Source organism: Rattus norvegicus, chromosome 3 (genome assembly GCF_021556685.1).
Source record: "Rattus norvegicus strain SHRSP/BbbUtx chromosome 3, alternate assembly SHRSP_T2T, whole genome shotgun sequence".
Lineage (NCBI taxonomy): Eukaryota > Metazoa > Chordata > Mammalia > Rodentia > Muridae > Rattus > Rattus norvegicus.
In genome coordinates, this window is record NC_141536.1 from 163164772 (window position 1) to 163186236 (window position 21465).

At 48.1% G+C, this 21465-nt stretch overlaps 1 long non-coding RNA gene across 1 annotated transcript; it reads right to left on the reverse strand.

Annotated features, from left to right (window-relative positions):
- Positions 1-3330: 3330 nt before the first annotated feature.
- On the reverse strand, positions 3331-10259 carry LOC147995855 (uncharacterized). The gene is made up of 3 exons (XR_015684069.1): positions 9715-10259; positions 5681-5730; positions 3331-4853 (listed from the first exon to the last, which is right to left on the reverse strand). It is a non-coding gene; the product is annotated as an uncharacterized LOC147995855 (long non-coding RNA).
- Positions 10260-21465: the final 11206 nt, after the last annotated feature.

The following is a 21465-nucleotide window of genomic DNA, read 5'->3' on the forward strand; positions in this document are numbered from 1 at the left end:
CTGGTCTCTCTGAGGAAGCTGTCTTTCCACGGCTCTGTCTGTGCCTTGCACTCATTTGGTATAGCTGATGGCCCTGCATAGGCACATGAGGATAGCTCTCAGTGGTGGGACTCAGAGGAAGAGTTCTATTCAGCCAACGGCCTTCATATGGGCCAGGTGAGCCAGCCAGAACCTCCCTCAGTATAGTCCAGCATCACATGGAAGGAGGGGTGTGATGGTTTGTATATGCTCAACCCAGGGAGTGGCACTTTAAGAAGGTATGGCCTTGTTGGAGTGGGTGTGGCCTTGTTGGAGTGGGTGTGGCCTTGTTGCAGTAGGCGTGTCACTATGGGGGTGGGCTTTGAGACCCACATCCTAGCTGCCTGGAAGCCAATATTCTGTTAGCAGTTTTCAGATGAAGATGTAGAACTCTCAGCTCCTCCTGCACCATAACTGCCTGGATGCTACCATGCTCCTGCCCTGATGACAATGGACTGAACTTCTGAATGTATAAGCCAGCTCCAATTAAATGTTGTTCCTATAAGACTTGCCTTGGTCATGGTGTCTGTTCACAGCAGTAAAACCCTAACTAAGACAGAAGTTGGTACCAGGGAGTAGGGTATTGCTATGATAGGCCTGACCATGCTTTTGTTTGGAAGAATGTGGATTTAGGGAGTTTGGATTTGGAAAGCATTGGAATGCTTTAAATGAGATTTATTGGGCTATCTTAGAAGGAATATAGAAGACGTTTTTGCTGAGAGTGATTTGAACCGTGCTGACCTGGCCCAAGAGGTTTCAGTGGAGAAGAATTTCAGTATTGGCCTAGAGACTGTTTTTGTGGTATTTCAGTGAAGCATGTGCCTGCTTTTATGCCATTGTCCTAAGAGCGTGCTTGAGGTTAAGGTGAAGAGATTTAAATTAATTGCTTTGAAAAAAGAAGCCTTAAAACAGCATGGCGTAAATTCTATTGTTATTAAAGTTCACTCTTATGAAGAGCATTTTAATGAAAAGGAGCCAGCTGAGAAAGGAAAAATACAAAATATAGGTTCAAGGGTTCAATTAAAGGGACAACAGGAAGTAGAATAGAGGTGAATTCTATGTTCTAGAAGATACCAGATTAAGGGAGTGGGACTTTGGGGCAAGATCCTCCCCTGCTTAGTTTAGGTCCAGGCAAAGTGGTACACACCTTTAATCCCAGGAGACAAAGCCAAGCAGACCTCTGAGTTCAAGGCCAGGCTGGGAGAGAACAAATTCTAGATGAAGAAAAACTTAAATCCAGGTGGGTGGTATACACCTCTAATTCCAGGACGTCTAGATCTCCAAGTTCAAGGTCAATCTACAAAGCAAGATCCAAGACATCCCATATAAGGCAGTGAAGGAGCTGGGAAACAGAAAGCTAATGATAATGTAATAGAACGAGGGGGCCACGTTCCAGCTCTAGCAAGCACCAGAACTCAGCAGCTTTAGCCATGTGGCTCTGGCTTTAGAGGGAATAATAGAAGGTGTTACTGGGACAATTGATGCTGGTTAGCTGGAGCTAAGAAATTAGCTGTGATTAAGAAAAGACCAGCATCATTAAGGTGAAATCATCTGGGAAGTGTTTTCTGAGAGCACAAAGAAGCCATGTTCCAGAGATAGCCAAGGTTGTACCACGTGCTGCAGCTGCACTTGGTAATGTGTAAGACTCACCCAGTGGTACTGGTTTTGCAGGGGTCATGGAAAGCAGCTGAGGCTTGGCACTTTGAGGGGTCAGCAAAGGCCATTGGTGAAGGTATAGCCTCAGTTGCAGTTGATGACCTAGGACTGAGGGGGTCATGCAAAAAAGTTGAGGTTTGGCACCATGACGAGAGTCTATGAGCGCTTGGTGAAGCCTCGTTGCAGCAGAAGACTCCAGAATATTGGAGATGCCAATAACATAGGATGATCACCCAGAATAGCAGCAGCAGTGGAGTGGATCAAGCTGAGCTAAGAGTGCTACAAGGGCAGAGCTGGAGAAGTTACCGTTTGTCGGAGCCCAGAAGATCTTGTGTAGACCCCAGACATTGGAAAAAAGAAGCTGTGAAGTTGAAGTTGTCTTGGAGACCACAAGATGTTAAAGATGTCAGAGCCATGGGATACCTGCTGAGGAAAGCTGCTAACAGGGAATGGAACCACTCCATGAAAAAGAACTATGTTGCAGTCAACAAAGATGCAAAAGGAGTGGAGATCTGAAAACTGCTTTGATATCAGACATGGAGATGCAAAGTTTGGAGTTTGCCCAGCTGATTTTTCTGTCTTACATTGGAGATTACAGTTAAGTGGTTGGGCGAATCTCAGAAGAGACCTTGAATTTTGGACTTTTAACATTGTTAAGACTATTATAGATTGTGGGGACTTTGGAAGTTGGACTAAACGTACGTTTTTATTATGTTGTATTTAGATATGGCCCTCATAGACTCATGTGTTTGAACAAGCCTAAGGAGGCCAGAGAGTGAAATATGATGGTTTGCATATGCTTGGCCCAGAGAGTGGCACTATTAGGAGGTGTGGCCTTGTTGGAGTGGGTGTGTCACCGTGGGTGTGAGCTTTAAGACCCTCATCTTAGCTGATTGGAAGCCAGTCTTCTGCTAGCAGCCTTCAGATGAAGATGTAGAACTCCCAGATCCTCCTGTACCATGCCTGCCTGCATGCTGCCATGCTCCCACCTTGATAATAATGGACTGAACCTCTGAACCTGTAAGCCAGCCCCAATTAAATGTTGTCCTTCATAAGACTTGCCTTGGTCATGGTGTCTGTTCTTAGTAGTAAAACCCTAAGACAAGGGGTAATAGCTGTCAGTGGGAATCTGGTAAGAGCCATGAAAAGTCAGGGCTAAGAGTGTCCAGGGTATGCAAAAAGATGTTCCCTCCCCCGGAAAGAATGGCGGACTCCGATGGTTGGAAGCTGATACTCCTTGGGTCTAGACAGAAGCTGGGAAGGAAACTCATCCAGAGAGCAACACCCTCTAGCCCTGGTGCTGTCCCAGGTCCTGAGCAAGCTCTGATACCTCTGAGAGTTGATTGTGTCCTTGTCCTCCTCCACAGTCAGCACACTGAGAAGGTGACTCCTTAGCTTAGGATCCACAGAGGGAAGATGATCTTAGAGCACACAGAACCTGGCCCTAAGACGTGGAACATCACAAGATGGAGAAATTCCCCTAACCACTTGATCTTGGTCAAGAGCAAAGGGAAGAGGCTAACACCTGGCCCCTCCTTGTGCTCTTCAACACGGAGAGAGAGGCTCAGGGTCAGAGTCTCAGAGAGGGACTCTGAATACCAGATTCTAACAAGACTACTCTATTGCAATCATGGGTTTTAAATTTTTTATTTCTTTGTCTGTTCATGTTTGTGTATGTGAGTGCACATGTTGCCGTGTGTGGGAGGTCAGAGATCAACTTTTGATGTTGTTCCTCAGGCACTGTCCACATCTCTCATTGGCTTGTGACTCGTGGATTAGACTGGGCTGACTGCCAAGTAAGCCGGGAATTCATCTGTGTCCACTTCGCCAAGGCTGAGGTGACCAGCACGCCATCACAGTTGGGGCTCTAAGTCAGGTGTTTATGCTTGCTGGACAGGCCTTTAACGAACCCCTGAGCTTTCATAGTTCCCTAGTCATTTACCAGCCCACGTTTCCTTTCTCAGCGAGCATGGTGGAGGTTGCAATTTTCAGCCAACAAATGCTTGACTTGGATCTCTTTGGGATTCCTTTTTGATGTTTTGACTTTGTTCATCCCAACCAATTGTAACCGTTTGGGGATTTTGTTCCTAGCAAAGAACAAGCTTAGGGGACCCACTGCTTAATCAGCACTTGTCCCATGTTCCAACCAGGAGCACACATGTTCTAGAGAAACCTGCATGGCCGTGGAGCTCACGGGTTGGTTCTGGGTCTCCAACAACACACGAAGGCTGTGTAGCTCTGTTCTGAGGCCACATCGGGAACTTGGCTACCCACCCTTCCTCCGTTTCTCTTTCCGTTTCCCTCAGAAGTTCTTTCGTCCTTGTGCCCCAGGTGGGCTTGTCCGTGCCTTGCTGACCTAGGCCTGCCTAACTCTAGAGGGAGTGTACCTCTCGCTTTTTTCCCTCTACTTTTCTGGGCCTGATCCTTGAGTTGGAGGTCTTACAGAAGCGAGAGGCCAAGAATGCGGTATGGTATTCTCTGAGTATGCGCAGTAACCAGGATACCAGTCTGCCCTGTGGCTGCACCGTCTCCTCTGATTGGCTGTTAATAATTGCCACGTGCTACATGCCACGTGCCAAGCGCCGCTGTGAGTCTGGCTAGTTCTTGCCTTAAAAGAAAATTCTCAACCAAGGCCTGGAGCGTTAGCATTGTCGACATGACTGTTCGCCTCCTTCAGAGCGAAGGTCAACAAATAATTTTCGGCTTTGTTTAAAGCCTTTTCAATGGAGTCTAGAAAATGCTCTAATTATGAGCGATTATCTGCTGAAGTGCTCGCAAGGATTTCTTAAGCCTCTCTAAGCTTTTCTATACCGGTTCACTCTGCTCACAGGGTTCAACCTGTCGGAGGTACTTAAGCAAGATGAGGCAGTTTTGTCTTTCCTTTCCCTTCCTCCCTTCTTCCTTCCTTCCCTCCTTTCTTTTTAATTGTGTACTTTAGTCTGTTTACCAGGAAGGCTGGCGCTCTCTTCTTTGGGTCTGAAGCAAGGCGATTTTATTCTCCAGCCTTTTCTATCCTATCCCCCGTGTGAGTGGAAGCTGTCAGAAGGAACTCAGACATCATGGTTACCTTCCAGAGTGCACAGAATGCTCATGTCTTTCTCATCTGCACCCCACAAGGATGTCCACTCAGCAACAGTGGTATTAGGGATTGGATCCTCTTGGTGGGGCCATCGTCTGCCCTGAAAGACATTCAGCAGCATCCCTAATCTCTACTCTTGGCCCCTTAGCTGTAACAATCAAAAGGATTCAGAACAAATTATCTGTAGTTGACAACGGTAGACTCAGACTGATCTGCATGAGGGAGAGGAACCCGGGTGAAGGGATGGGTCCTTAGGCCAGGGTGGGTCACCTCTTATCTTACACACACTTTTATCAACACAAACTAGCATCACCTGGGAAGAGGGAACCTTGAGTGAGGGATCGCCTCCATCAGATGGTTCTACAGGCTAGACTGTGGGACATTTTCTTTTGACAATTGATGTGGGAGGGGGTTTCATTCCTGGTCGGGTGGTCCTGGTTTCTATCCGAAATCAGGCTAAGCAAGCCATGGGGAGCAATCTGATAAGCGGCGCTCCCTGACAGTCTCTGCCTCGGCTCCTGCTTCCAGCTTCCTTCCTTGAACTCCTGCCCCCCTCTTCCCTTGATGGCAGACTGTGATCTGTAAAATGAAGTAAACTTTTCCTCCTCAAGCTGCTTTTGTTGGTGTTTATCAGGGCAATAGGAAGTAACTAATAGGATACCCTGCTTGTACTAAAGGCTTCGGACATCCTCCGGCTCACAGGGTGTCCCAGGATTTCCTCTCTCATCCTGCTGCACCAACATCTCCACCTTCTTTTCTCTGTCATTGTCATCGCAGCATGGATACCTCTGTCACCTAGAGCCACCTTGTTAGAATTTGGGCTTCAGGGTTCTGAGCTTCTGCCTTCTTGGAGGGCAGGCTATGGCATCGCATCTCCCAGGTCTTGGGCTGGGAGACCCTGGCAGGTAGCACTATACTTGACAGTACCTTTCTGCCTCCAGTGGCCTCTGAGTTGTAGAAACGAAGCAGAAAGCCACCTGGAAGGGAGACGGGACATGTTAGTAGCTACCGGCAGTTGTGAGAGATTAGTCATCCACAGTTTGCTCTTGTTTGTGACAGAGCTGTAGTCTCAAGTTCATTAACAACTGTCTGTGGTATCAAGGGGAGAGTCCCAAACTAGGGAACCCTGAGCTGCCTCATTTGCCCTGGACCTCTCAGAATCTTACACATTCTGGAAATACCTAAACAGAGTAAAAGAAGCTTCTTTGTTGCAGGACTTTTCAGAGCCTTTATCTGCTGAGAACTATGGTTATTCCTGGACACAAGGTTACAGGACATTTCTCAAAGTGGTTTGAACACTGACTCTGTTTCATTTTCAAGAAGTAGCTCCTCCCACTGCTCGTAGGATGTCCTTCGGAAAGAGTGTCAGCTAGCAAAGACAATGTTTCTCATCTAGCTACTCACTGGCTTGTTCTAAGGTGTTTTTAAAGCTGGGAAAGACCACACACCTTCCAACTGGAATTTGAGAGAGACCTAGGAGGAGAGAGTGTGGCTTAATGAATAGACCTGAAGGTTTGGTGAACGTCTTACACACTGGCTCCTGTCTATACACAGTGGTGGTCATGGGGGTGGAATGGCTGGAGGAGATGGAGTTGCGAGAGGTCTGAGGGGCCATCAACTACCCTGACCTTCCTCCAGGGAAACCCTCAAGCAGAGGAGAAGGAGAAAGATTGTGGAGAGAAGGAAAGCAGAAGTTTCCATTTGTGCCCAATGGGTTTGTTTTTTTTTTTTTTTTATCTGTTTGCAAATGTTCAGTGTAATGGTTTGAAACCCAGCCGTGAGCTGCCGCCGCCCACACAAAGCTGCCGTGGTGCCGAGCTCCGGCAGGCAAGCCATCTCCCCTGTGTCGGCCATTACCCCGAACCCACACCAGGGCAGGCTGCTCACTACCCCCAGGGTGTCCCTCTGCCACCCCCCCACCGCCTCGGCACCCCCGACTCCCACCACCCTCCACACACACACCATCCTTCTTTTTTTAAATCTCCAGCACTCGGGTTTTCTCTAGAGGAGGCACAAAGAGAGAGCACAGATGGGACGAGCAGGCAGAACGCTCCTGCCTCATCGGAGCCACCAGCTTTCAGGAGAGCGCGGCAGCCCCCCCCTGCCTGTGGACTGACCACTGAAAGGTGAGAGAGGACTTTGTGATTTCTTTATGCACCTGGAGGTCTGGGGTGCAAGGCCAGGTGAAGGAAGGGCTCTGATGCTTATGCCTGGTCTCTCGTCTCCCAAGCATGATGGATGCCTCTTTCCAACACACGCAGTTTCTGACACAATCCCCCACTCAGGGGGCACACAAGAGCTCTGGAATCCAGGGGGTTCTGGTCCCCACCCCCAACCCCCATCTTCCAGCACAGTCTCCAAACCCTGCGGTGCGGGGCAATGTGTGAGCCTGCCTTCACCTTGACCTGTTGATTTCCGACCGAGGCTGCTGGCCTTCCTCCCCAGAGTGAGCAGTGACCCACACTTTGGGGGCCATATGGAATGGTCCAACATCCAAGGGGCTTTGGGAAACCTCTTTCCCTAGTGGCCCCAAGCCGGGTAATCAGAAGCAATCAGATCCAGCTGTCCAGCTAATCTGTATGAAATAGGCTTCCTTCCTTGCAGAAATCAACAAAGTTTAAAATAGATGGGACTGTAATCGGAAACGAAGCTATAGAGTTGTATGTGATGTAACGGGCAGGGGTATCCGCATGGAAAATCTGAAGTACAAATGACAGGATTTAGGACCATGGGAGCCAGGAAAAACAGTGATTTCTTTGCTTATTAAGCATGTTTGTGGGTCGGAGGGTAGCTGAGTGGGACCATCACTTCCGGAAGTGAGACCTCCCAACGCAAAGAAGAGAAGAACAACGAAGATGGGGAGAAAGAGGAGAGAGAGAAGGGGGCAAGGGGAAAGGAGAGGGGGAGAAAGGGAGATAGAGAGAGAGAGGGAGAGAAAGAGAGGGACTGAGGAAAAGAGAGAGCATAATATCTCGCACATGTAGAGAAGAAGCTGAGAGAAAGGCTCTGGATTCTGTGCAGTCAGAGATGAGTCAGTTGGCAAAAGCTCTATTTTTAGTTTTCCAGCTCTGTTCTTGCAGTTTGCCTGGCATTAATTAATGTCACAGGCATGTTCCACACAAGGTTCTGAGGGGCCTTGGCGTGCGTGCCACTCAGACTGGAGGTGTTGATCTTAAGCACGGATTCTCCACAAGGCCTTTCAGGCTGGTGTCCGACAAAAGCCTGTCCAGAATGTTCTGCCCTCTGCCCTTGGCCTCTCCGGGTGTATCCGTTAGTGTCTTGGCTCCAGCCCTTCATAGTCTGGCCATTGGCCAAGGGAGAACTGCAATTGTTATGCCTTGTTTTTCTTAAAGGAAAGGTTGTACAAGCTGAAATTAGTGTGTTGTTGGGGCCGGGGGTCGGGGGGATGTTGGGTCATGGCTTGGAATAAGAAAGAAAGGCCCTGGGGACACTTCTAATACTGCAGGAAGAGGGGTGCTGGCTTGAACAGGTCAGTTTTATCCACCTCCCCCTCAAAGCCTGCTTCAGTGTCAAGAGGTAAGTCTGTTCTTCTGAGGAACCACATCAGAGCAGGAGGTCCCTGGCGTGGAGCCATGTTTTCTGGGCAGAAGAGAGAGGCAGCGGGCAGGTTGAGCATAGGCAGAAGTAAGAATGGATGGGCAGAACGCATTCAGGGTCTGAGGTAACTGCCTCAGCGTATCAACATCATCACCAGACCGATGAGAACACGGGGATCTACCTACCATAGTCCTATCTGAAGAGACAAACCACCCTATGTTCTCTTCAGTGATCTAGAATATCCTCCCACAGGCGGGAGTAAGCCTGAACCACCCATGGCTATGTCTTACATCAATGGAGGCCAGCACACAGGTTTCAGCAGTGAATAAATGCTGTCCGGTTGGCCAATCCAAGACTAGGCCTTGAATGAACTCTTCAGAAAGGGGTGGAAGAAGTCCCGTAGTGCCCAGCAGCACCTGAGAGTTCTCTGTATAGTGAAGAAATTGGGAGCGTAGAGAGATTCTGACCATCATGGCCAGTTCGGTATTCCCAGGCCCTGGGGAAGAATCTCTTGCCCTGAACTTCTGAAGCTTTTGTGGATAATGGGCAAAACAGAGGTTGTGCACCAGCAGGACACTGGCTGTGATGTGGCATTCAGATGGTTGTATCCAGGACTGTGAGCTATGCCATCGCGGGTTCACAGACCAGAGCGTGTTCTAGCCCCTACACACCCCAAGTTTCCTGGCCCCTTCTCTCAATCCTCCTCTGAAGTACCTTCGACCTAAGAGAAGGGGGCCAGATGGATGCTGTAGGTGGGGAACACCGTCCATGAGGGACAGATGTAGAGGACGGGTCTCCATTAGTTATGAAAGTCCCTGGTCCTTCCTAGGCTGGCCATACTTAACCACAGGTTAAGTTCCATCTTGCCGTAGCCAAGGGGGAAGTGACTTTCAAGGCTCTGTTGGAGGTCTGGCCATAGCCATCAACAACCCATGAGAACCCCAGGGGTCTCCTCAGTGCCCTGGCTGCCTTGGATGCTTAGGGTTTAACCTTTCACACTGAAGCAGACCCACCATTGTCTCAGACTCCTCGGTAGAGACCTAAGTTCCCAAAGGAAGGTCTCATCAAGGTAGTGGGGGCAGGGAAAAGCGATGCCTTATGTTACTTCATCTTTGCAACTTGCCAAGGGTGGGGGCCTGCCCAGCACTACTTTATGGGGAAGAATGTGGGATCCGGTGTTTTAATCTTTGGATTTTTATCCGTGATATATCCTCTGGCCTTCACACACTTTCTCCTCTGCACAAATCTTGAAAGAAATTGTTGCTCTTGGGTGAGGCACATGTTTTCTAGCAGTGTCCCTGTTCCCCAGGGCAACAAGCCTGCCAAAGCCCTGAGGTGCAGAGCTGACACTCTCCCTAGTCGCACTCATGGCTTGCACACGAGTTCTGTGGGTGCTCACTTACCTTTCCTGGCTCTTAGGTAGCCTAGGATGGTCTGGAACTTGCCATGTAGTTGACCATCACCTAGACGCGCTGATCTTCCTGCTTCCACCTTCTGGTGTTGGGGTGACAGGTATGCTACACAGTCTGTAGGTCACAGATCTAGGGCCTTGTGCATGCTAGACAAGTACTTTACCAACTGAGCCACACTCTGACCCCTGGCTCCTTCGCTAGTGTTTGTGTGTAGCAGGTACAGCTAGGGCTTGAACCGAGATGCTGAGCTCTGCCCCGTCCTGCATCCAGCTTAGATAAAGACTGTGATCGAGTCAGTCTAGCATCCTACCGGACGTGAACCAGGGAAACCACACCAAAGGCTGACCGAGAGCTTTGTAGGGAACCACGAGGTTGGATTCCTGCTCCAGTCCCTGGACTGAGACAGCCTGGCCCAGATGCAGCCCCCTTCCACCGTACCTCCCGCTCCAAGCTGTAGCCCCTGCCACGGCTTGCCTCTTCCTCTGCGACCTGCCACAGGCCTCACATCCTGTGACGAGGCCCTAGAAACCAGCTCTGTTGATGAAAACACGCGTGCTCATCACCACAGGAAGCGTGGCCTCACGTTCACAGTGATAACCGCCCAGTCTTCACAGAGAGTGGAGGGGAGCACAGTCTAGCTTTGTACCTAGATTAGGAAGCACATGTTCTCCCCCTCCCCCTCGGCAGTTCTCAATTCGCCTCACATGAAGCCTCCTGCCCCCCTGCTTCCTATCCCAGAGTAGGAAGCAGGACATTTGGGAAACAGAGACCATGTCCCCCAGAGCTTTGTAAGAACGGTAAGAAAACAGGATATTAGTAATGACAGGAGCCCCCTGGCCTCAGCCCCAGGTAAGGTGTTTAGATAAAAATCTAGGACACCCGGCTAAATTTTGAATTTCAATTAAACAGTGACTATTGTCTTGATACAAGGAGGCTGTGTAGAAGGAGTTCTTTCTAAAATACCTCTCAACAGTTCGCAGGAAATGCAAATGTAACTAAGAGTCCTGTAGCTTCAAGTTTGTGACAAATAGTCACTGAGGCCTAGGGAACCTACTTCTTCACCCAGAGGCAATTCTCGGCCCTGTGATACAAATAAAGAGTTTTCTACATGTAAGCAATACTTCACTCTGGACATTTTATGTCAGGTGATTTTGTATGGAGCTGTCTCGGTATACGTTGTCCGGGGAGAAACTGAGGCTGAGAGGTTGTGTGAATCGCTGGAGTGATCTGATCTGATCTGCCAGCTCCCAGCCTGTCTCCATGCATAGTACTCACAGGCAGTGGGTGGGTGAGCGGCGCCAACTTGAGAGAGGCAGTAATAACAGGTTAGCTTGGGAAAGCTCTGTGCAGAGATGGGAAGGGTTGTGTCAACACATGCAAATTATATGCAAATACACTTGGCCCTCCTGGCAGGCTCACCTAGGTGGGAGATCCATAAGCACAGTCCCCAGTTGTCCATGGGCTTCAGTCAGGGGCAAGGGTAGCAGGTTGATGGCTGCCGGCGTTCTCGGCGCACGTGGGCTGGGGTGAATGCACACACGTGTTCTCGTGTTCTCTCTGCACGGATGCGGATATGAGGAGGCTGGTGTGGAGGTGGATGCAAGAGGTTGTGGGGCGTGGAGATGTGTGCGTGACCTGCCACCTTGATCTATGTGTTCCCAGCAAGGCACAGGGCTCCTGTCTCCTCGGATAACCTCCCCCAAAGCTCTGGTGCTGCTCTATGGAAAGAAGGAAGCATCATCTTGCAACTGTCTACTGAGATGCCCTAGGGCCAGAGAGAAGTCTCGGAGAAAGTCCTAACCCCACAACACTACCATTAGCATTGATGGGATAATGCTATGTACTAAATTATCCAGGCCTGGGGATTGGGTTGCCCTAAGAGAATACAGTGGGCCTGGGGTAGGTAGAGTCACTTGATCATATTTAGTGGCATAGTAAGCAGAGAATCAATTCCAGTACTGCTCGATGATTTGGCCAGGTATCACCCATGGGAGAGCAGGCGAGTGAGACATACTGCATCCTGGTATGGATTCCTCACAGGAAGAAGGTTCCATGGGAGTTTTACATTAGTTGTGACAAAAGTTCTGCACTTCTAGAGTTAGCAGGGCTGGCTTCCTGTTCTCACTGATGTTATGTGCTGGGAGGTATTCTCCTGGGCAGGAGGCTGGGCTGAGGAGACACCCAGGAGAGAAGCCTTCCTGACTGTTCCTGGCAGTATGAGGGGAAGGTCTCCACCAAAGGTCAAGCTTACTTTTTTGAAAGTAAGAAAATGGGCCATGAAACCTGAACCTACAATCGTCCTTGCTGATTCTTTGCTGGCTGGTTTAGGGCAAGGGACTTCATGGCCGTGGGCTTCCTGCCTTCATTTGTGAAGTGGTATATTTGGTAAGGTGCTCCTGTCCCATGTTGCTTAGAGGTCTCATAGTCATATCATTAGCTGATCATACTTACCACTGTAGAGATAAAAAGGGAGTCTCTCTCCTTTGAAGATCTTAGAGTTCTACGAACAAATTTAAGCCCACTGCAAAACAAGACAGGAAAGGATTCATCCAGGAGGCTATCACAGATTAGATGTTGGTAGAGTTTGGGGTATGGAAAGACTCCTAGCTGGAAGAGGTTCCTTAGGGCCTTGAGGAGGCGGCCCTTGGGTTCCACTGTGTGTGGGGGATAGGCTTTGACTATGTGAACTAAGGAAAGGATGGTAATTCCAAGTAGAAGGGGCAGCATACAATAGCTATGAAGGAGAATGTGTAAGAGGAGAAACCACTTTTGACTGGAAGGTCCACTTACCCATTCAGCCACCCATTTACCCATATATCTATTCAGTTACCTATCCACCTAACCACTCATCCATTTATCTAGCCACCCCATCATCCCCTCATCCAACCATCCACCATTTACATGCCTATCTCGCATCCATCCAACCATCCACTCATCCATCTATCATCCATCCATCCATCTATCCATCCATCCATCCATCCACCCACCTTTCTACTCATGCATCTACTCATCCATCTACCCACCACCACATCCACTTCTGGCCATGACTGTGGAATGGGTAAGAGAATGATGCTGTCCCATGGGAACTAAGGAACAACACATTTAATAATCACCATGGTGGTGAGAACTTGGGGGTCTGATATGGCTGAAGGAGCAGCTAGAGCAGCAGGTTCTCAACCTATGGGTCATGACCCCTTTGAGGGGGGGGTCAACAATCAGATACCCCGAATGTCAGATATTTACACTACAACTCATATCAATAGAAAATTACAGTTATGAAGTAGCATTGAGGTAATTTTACAGTTGGGGTCACCACAACACGAGGAACTGTATTAGAGTGTCACAGGGTTAGGAAGACTGAGAACCGCTGACTCGGGACTTTCGTAAAGATGTGAAAGGTCAGCAAGAGACTGCGAGGGATGGGAAGAGCATTCCAGGCCATGAGTGTGGCTCCCTGGGGACTCTGACACAGGCAGGAGTTCAAGAAGCTAGAGGCCAGAATGTGGCTTTGCCGTAGATGACAAGAAATAGGGATGGGGGGGCGGGTCAAGTGGAAGGAGCAAACATAGGACCTTGTAGACCAGGAGACATCTCTATGCCTTGTAGACCAGAGCAACAGAGCTATTGATTTTTTTCCCAGGGTAGAGATGTAACATGTGTTTGAACATGTGTTTCTCTTTGCCTCTGAGGGGAGAGGCAGGTGCCCTGAACACTTTGACCAAAACCTCACTTGGCTCCCAGCACCGTTCTCAGCCTGGTGTCCTCATACTCAATAGACATCATCTCAGACCAAATCTGTTTCTAAGCTCTAAGTCCCACTTGGCTCTGTGCTGTCTTTGCCTCAGAGAACACGTGTATTGGCTCTGGCCACCTAGCTCTGAGTTTGTTCTATTTGAGCCAAATCTCAAGGAACTTCACCTCAAGGGAACAAGAAGTCTACAAGATGCGAAACATGCTCAAGACCTACTGCCTGGCTTTCAGGAAGGTCAGAGGCAGATTTTAGTCTGACCCTCTCTGCTGGGCTGGGTGTATCCTCATGGGGTGAATCCCTGAGGAGTGAGAGGCTTGGCAGAAGCTGCGGATTGCTTCATGGAGAGTGGCCACTAAGGCATCTAAGGTGAAAAACTTACTTGTGCTACACTGGCTGGCTTGTCTAGGTCTCCCACAGCCAAGATCTCTGGTCATGAGACTGAAAGAGTGAGCTTGCTTCTCCCCTGGGTCATCAGCATATCTTAGAAAGTGCCAGGCAATGATGGTAGATGTACTCCTGATCTCCAGGTCAAGGACAGGGCCAGACGAGACTTTGGCTATTATGGTCTTGGAGCGCAAATTTTTTGTTTGTTGTTTGTTCCTTTTGCTTTGGTGGTAGTGAACTCTCTTAGAGAAAGCCACAGGCATTCTTCATTGCTAGTATAGCTTGGGTTTCCCTGAGCAATCGTTCACCGTGTGCCCACTTGGAATTACGTGACACAAGCCCCATGTTTGTCCACATTGTTAAGGAATGCGTGGTTTGATGAGAGAGGCTTGACCTAAGGTTTCAAGGGTTCAGAATGTGCCCGGGGCTATGAGACCCTAGAGGCAGATGGATGTGACTCTCCATGCCTCTTGGCTGCGTCAGGCCTTATAGAAGGGACATCTGGGACCTGGATCTGTTTTTCTCACTTCAGGGAGAGGAAACAGATGCATCCAGAAATTGGAATGTCTCCAAAGATACCCAACATACATTTCCACACACCCTGGTGAACTCTATAGAATGCACACGTAGCCCTACGGGAAATGGGACTCAGGCAATCAACCTCCGAGCTGTTCTCTGGACAGCAGACTAAGAACTACAAACAGAGACTCCAAGACTCTAGTTCTTTGTCTCTTGAGCACTGTGAAGAAGCAGGTCCACCTCTACCCTCCAGGAGATCTGCTGTCTGCTCATCCCTTAGAAACTCCACATGTCTGTTCTTCCTCCTTTTGTCCTGACCTGGGCTTTTCTCTCAACTCTTCCTCCAACTCCATACCAAGGCCTGTGCTACTTGGCAGACCACGTCTCCTTTCCCCTTGGGAATTTTGTATCACTTGTCCCCTGCACAGCCTCTGGCTTCTCCCGGCACTATCTCATTGGCCTTTCATTGGCTTTTGTGACTTGCAAGCAAAAGGCCATCTCAAGGATTCTGTGTTTCTGTCTTTTTTGCTTTTGTTCCCATATGTCTGTGGTTGGGCCTCCTATGGGGTCATCTCAAGCTCTCTATGTTTGCTCTCTTTATCTTTGTCCCCAGATGTCTGTGGCTTGGCTCCCTGTATCCCAGGTTCACTTGTGAGGGTCTCGCTGTGCTAACAGCTTCTTACAGCTCCATTTCTCGCTCCCACACATTCATTACCACCAGGGTTTATTCGATTTAACATACTTTCTCGTTTATGGACGTCTCTGCCAGACTGTCAGTCACCTGTAAGCAAGACCAACCCATCTTCTTCTCCACAGGTCATCTGGCTGCAAGGAAGCCTAGGGCTAAGTTCAGTTCTCCACCTGCATTTGTTGAGCTTTGCATGACGGTTGAATGGGACTTGCCGGGTACCTGGAAGAGTCCCTCGTGGCTCTTTTGATTAGAGGCTGTCGGTTCAGTATTTTTCGTTCATTATCGCTCTCCTCCAATTATCCTGATTACAATGCAGCACACAAAAGATGGCAGATGAGTGGGACAAAGACAAAAGAGTCCCTGGCAGAGGGAAGGAATAGAACAAATTGGAAAAAGTCGGAACCTCTTTTAGCCACAGGGAGGTGGGCCATGCTGGGCACATAATACACTGATTTTTTTTTTTTAAATCTGCAAACTCCTGTGTGTGTCTCTGTCTGCGTGTGTGCTGAGAACACATTTGTCTGAACAGAAGCAATGCAATAGTGGGGTGTGGGCCACGGTTGAGGGTCCGGTGAGAGGCGGGGCGGTTTCCATGTGTTCATTATCTGGTCATGTTTCTCCTCTGCTCTGTGACCTAAGATGAGAAGACGGCAAGTTGGTTTGAGAGCAGATGCTAAATCTGACTGGAAAATGAAGGGAAGCTTCAGAAAAGAATTGGGTCCTACAGCAGTATCTGCCTTAACTGTTAAAGGAAGGATGGTGCTGGACTGAAGCTTGACCTTGCTTGACTGACCCCAAAGCCCTGTTGGCGCTTGATTCTAGATTCCTCTCACGTTCTTGGAATAAGAGTTGAGTTACCCTGAGAGGAGGGGCCATTCTCTATATACAGGGCTTGACTTGAACGACGTGGAGGAGGGCCTTCATGGGCTATGAGAGATGACTGTCTCAGGGAGGAATTTCATTATTTTTCTGAATTCTCAGCGCTGAGAATTCGAGTCCCTAGAAAAGCAGGATACACTGGATAACTTGGGGCATAAGGTAGAAGAAGGTTCTACACATGTGGAGTCTTCACACCGTTAAGGTGATTGGAACATCTACCACCTTCTGAAGTTCCCTCTGGCATCGTCTGTCTAAGTGACATTGGTAGTAAGGAAACTTACCTTAGCCTAACCTAACTTACCTTACCTAAGAACGTCTCCATGGGGACTAACGGTCTGTTAGCTATAGTGGCCATCTTGTATAGATCTCTGGAATGCAGTTGGAATGGTTAATATTGATATCAAATCCAAGCATCTCGAATCACCTACAGGGGTGGCATCTGGGCATCTAGGTGGGGTTTATTGAATGGGAAGACCACTGAGTGTGGGTGATAGCATTCCATGGCCTGGGGTCTTGGCTGGGACAAAACAGAGAAAGCAAGCTGAGTGCACGTGTGCACTGTTCTCTGCTGTCTGGCTTGAGCCCGATGTAAGGGATCAGCTGCTTGAAGCTGCCACCAGCGTGACTTTCCACCGTGATGGGCCATACCGTAGACTGAAATAATTAGGTTGCTTTTGCCAGGGTATTTTGCCGTAGAAACAGGACAAGTCACTAACTGATAGAATTTCCCTCCCTTTGGCCATTTCCTCGACCCTCCCACCTCACCACCATTCAACTCTGCTTGGACAAGCCTCTTGCATTACCCATGCCATAGGATGCAGGACTTCCTGGTCTTTATGCCTGGCTTGTTTTCCTTTTTTTTTTTTTTTTTTTATTTAGAGAATACTTTATTAGTTTTTGTAATCAAACCCACGTAGATAAGACCTTACATATTTAATACAGTGCGTTACCCCTGTACAAATGGAAAAAACTTAAGTTCAACATTTCTAGACCAATATGGCTGTTAATTTCTGTACAGTGCCAACTCAACACAGTAAACGGGGATACTTTTTTCCAAAGTTGACAGCACAGCTAAAGTTTCCAAAAATTCAAATTATATATCTGTATATATATATTTATATTTATATAAAAAGACCAATAATAGCAGTGTGTTATGCATCAACAGCAGCAACAGCTTTTCCAGGTTCTGCAGTCATCTGAACAAAACTGTAGAGACATCCAGCACACTCCATTAAAAAAAAAAAAAAAGTAAAAAAACAAAACCCCAGAAAACAGCACAGTTCTGTTACTCTTGTGGTACCTGGAACCATTTTTTTTTTAAATTAGCTTCTCAATCATCATCTGGAAAGAAAACATTCTGAGCACTGGCTTGTTTTCCTTAGCATGGTGCCGTCAGGGTCTGTGTTGATGTGGAGGCCAGGGCAACTTCTGGTTTTTTTTTTTTTTTTTTGGTTCTTTTTTTTTTCGGAGCTGGGCACCGAACCCAGGGCCTACTTCTGGTTTTTAAAGACTGTTTTTTTTTTTTTTAATATTTCCAGAAGGTACTTTTAATGAAGAATAAAAATATATAAAAATAAAAACAAAGTTCTAGTAGGAGTCAGCTGGTGAGCCCCATACTATGTTTAGGGAAGAGACAGGCTGAGGTCATACTATGCTTAGAAAAGATATGGGCTGAGGTCATACTATGTTTAAGGAGGAGACAGGCTGAGGTCATACTATGTTTAAGAAAGAGACAGGCTGAGGTCATACTATAAGGAAGAGACAGATTGAGGTCATACTATGCTTAGAGAAGAGACAGGCTGAGGTCACACTATGCTTAGAGAAGAGACAGGCTGAGGTCACACTATGTTTAAGGAAGAGACAGGCTGAGGTCACACTATGCTTAGAGAAGAGAGAGGCTGAGGTCACACAATGCTTAGAGAAGAGACAGGCTGAGGTCACACTATGTTTAAGGAAGAGACAGGCTGAGGTCACACTATGCTTAGAGAAGAGACAGGCTGAGGTCACACTATGTTTAAGGAAGAGACAGGCTGAGGTCACACTATGCTTAGAGAAGAGACAGGCTGAGGTCACACTATGTTTAAGGAAGAGACAGGCTGAGGTCACACTATGCTTAGAGAAGAGACAGGCTGAGGTCACACTATGTTTAAGGAAGAGACAGGCTGAGGTCACACTATGCTTAGAGAAGAGACAGGCTGAGGTCACACTATGTTTAAGGAAGAGACAGGCTGAGGTCACACTATGCTTAGAGAAGAGACAGGCTGAGGTCACACTATGTTTAAGGAAGAGACAGGCTGAGGTCACACTATGCTTAGAGAAGAGACAGGCTGAGGTCACACTATGTTTAAGGAAGAGACAGGCTGAGGTCACACTATGCTTAGAGAAGAGATAGGCTGAGGTCACACTATGTTTAAGGAGGAGACAGGCTGAGGTCACACTATGCTTAGAGAAGAGATAGGCTGAGGTCACACTATGCTTAGAGAAGAGACAGGCTGAGGTCACACTATGTTTAAGGAGGAGACAGGCTGAGGTCACACTATGCTTAGAGAAGAGATAGGCTGAGGTCACACTATGTTTAAGGAGGAGACAGGCTGAGGTCACACTATGCTTAGAGAAGAGATAGGCTGAGTTTATACTGACGCTTCCCTTTTTGGGGGAATGTGAGTTTTAGCTTAGGAACCAAACTGAACAGCTTTTGATCTGAGTTCTGCTTCTTTCCAAAAATGGGTTTGAAGGGAGTCAGGATAAGAACCCAGACAATCGGAAGTAGTCCACAAGGAGGGCTCAAGAGACCACAAATCAAAGTTCCAAGGATGGGCAAGACCTCCCAGACTAGCCTTGGATTCAAGGACCAGTTGTCAGTTGTTTCACAAGGACAAGAGTCATCTTGGCTTATAGAAATGGCTGGCTGAGGCTAACACACAAATCTGTGTTTTGATCTGTTTATTGGAATGTTTAAACATAACTGCTTTCTTTTATAAATATGCCCAACCGGCACCGATTAGCCAGCCTCCCCACCCCACCACGGCAGGTGTGGCAGGGTCTTACCCAGCCATATTGTTCTCCATCTGGACTGATGAAAAAGAAAAAGAAAAAAGAAAACAATCCCATACTTAGGAAGCTCTGGGAACATAAGGAGAGGGAGCAAGCTTTTGTTCGTTTGTTTGGTTTTGCTGAAATGTATTGTTTTTTTTTTTCCTCCCTTCTTTCTGGCCTCAAAAACATTTAATCTACCAAACAGTAGGGGATGCCAACAAAATCACTTCCGGTGCTGAAAGAGACAACTTGGTTTTACACTCTGTGATTAGAAATGGGGGAGCCAAGAGCTCAGGAGCCTCGTCCCAGCTTCCTGAACAGAGACGCAATCTTAGGGAAATAAACTCTCTGCTTTCCCGTGGTGTTTCAGCTGCCACTTTCATTGCGGGTGGCACTGTGTGCACACAGCCCACAGTGATAGTTTGGGCAATTACCTGCAGAAGAACATTGCTGTACCAGCCCTGGGAGGTGTCCAGTGTTCCTTTCCCCCAGAGCATCAGCCCCAGCCTTCTTGATGGTGTTAACTCTGCCATCGTGAAGGGAACTGTCCTGAAATGAGCCCTGGGGGCATTTATTTCCCAAACAGACTTGACTGCCCAGGGATGGGATGGGGCTGCAGTTCAGAGGAGGTGAGCAGGTGCATGGAGGTGTAGCTGTTTTTGGGGAGTCAGAAGGATCCTCTCTTTTGAGGTTCTGACTATTCTGGGCTCACTGAGGCTCTGTGTATCGCTGTGGAGTGTTCACTTCTCTGCCGTCAGGCATCGCTGTATCTGCAGGGATTTGGGGCTAGAGGAAACAGCCACTTAGTTGTTGGATGTGTGGACAGTCACAGCTGTGCAAGCTTAGGCTGACATCTCCCACTACGGGTCTGCAAAGCCCTGTGGGTACTTGGTAAATTTTCCTTTTTTTGTTTTTACTACATTTTTCTTTGTAACTTTAGAAGGGACTCCTACTAATAACAGTAATAGTTATTGTTGTTAACAAGCACACTGACGAATATAGAAATTGCTCTTGTCTTTGAATAAATCCTTTATTTGGAATTGTTTTAGACTTACGGAAAACTTGCAGACTTATCACAGCTGTCCTTATTCTCTTTGATACGCTGACCTTCAGGCAACATTGGCCATGACTGAAACACACAGGCTGAAGCCCAGCCTCCTCGTGTGTGCCCCCAAGCCTTGCTGGATACCACCCACTGGTTCTTGCTCCAAGCTGGCATTGGTGGTATCTTTTACTATACAACTTTTTAAAAGACGTGCGATACTTAGGGCTGGGGAGAGATGGCTAAGCGGATAAAGTGATTGACATCTGGAGTGCAAAGGCCTGAGTTTAGATCTGCAGCACCCATGCAAAAGGCCAGGCAAGGTCTCCCTGTAATGTCAGGGAGACCAACAGATCCCTAGAACTTGCTGACCAGTCAGTCTGGTGGCCTCCATGATCTCCAGGTTCGGCGAGAGACACTGTCTCAAAAATATACAAGACACAGAGCTACTGAAGAAGATACACAATGTCAACTTTTGTCATACACGAAAATGAGTTCCTATTTGCATATGCAGATGTGCTCCTATTTGCATATGCAAACGCATGGGTTCCTCCACAAAGGCACACAACACAGAAGTTGTGGAGTGTTTTTTATGTATATTACAAAAATAAATTATTTTAAAGTACAGCTTGGGACGAATGGAATGCTAAAAGCGCGACCGTAGCGTGACTGTAGGTGCCACATGTACAAAGGAGATACCACAGACCAAACGTGAACAGTGTGAGCAGTGGGACACTGATTTCTTCCACAGACTCACGGGGAAGCTGATTTACCTCAGTGCTACTGCATGCTTTTTTTGGAGCCGTGTCCTTGCTGGGGTGGGGTGGGGCTCGCAGCACAGCATCCCCTCAGTGGGCTGCTTAGGACCTGGACCCTGGCGAAGGGAGCTATGGAAGCAGAGGATGGGAGAAAGGAGAGAAATCTCAAGAGGAACAGGGTTTCCATTTTGATTATTCAGCTGACCCTTGACCCTTGTTATCACAGGCAATCAAAAACTGCCTGGATTCATCATGCTTGAAATAAAAACATCATTTAGGTGGCCGGACTACATGCGGACAGGTAATTGCATGCGGTGCTGGTCCAATTACAGTTCTAGAGATGCCCTTTTCTGTGTGCCCGGTGAACAGCAGCCCACAGCGCGGGCTCACACACCTGTGGAGGGCTCCTCCTCAGAGACATGCCAAAGGTGCAGCCTGGTTTCTCACCACAATGGTGGTGATTAGCACCTGTCTTTGACACTGGAAGGAACCCTGCAAAGATTATGAGGGAGACCAGCCTCCAGCTCCCCTTGAAGCCCTGGTATATGTGTTTGCAAGGCAGAGAGTTGTTGAGCCCCACGGGGGACTCCTAACAGGGGTGTGGCAGCTCTCGCCTTTGTTCCCTGACCCTGTTTCGAAGCTTTTGAGGCCTCCCACTCTATGGAGTTTTAAGCATCTCTAA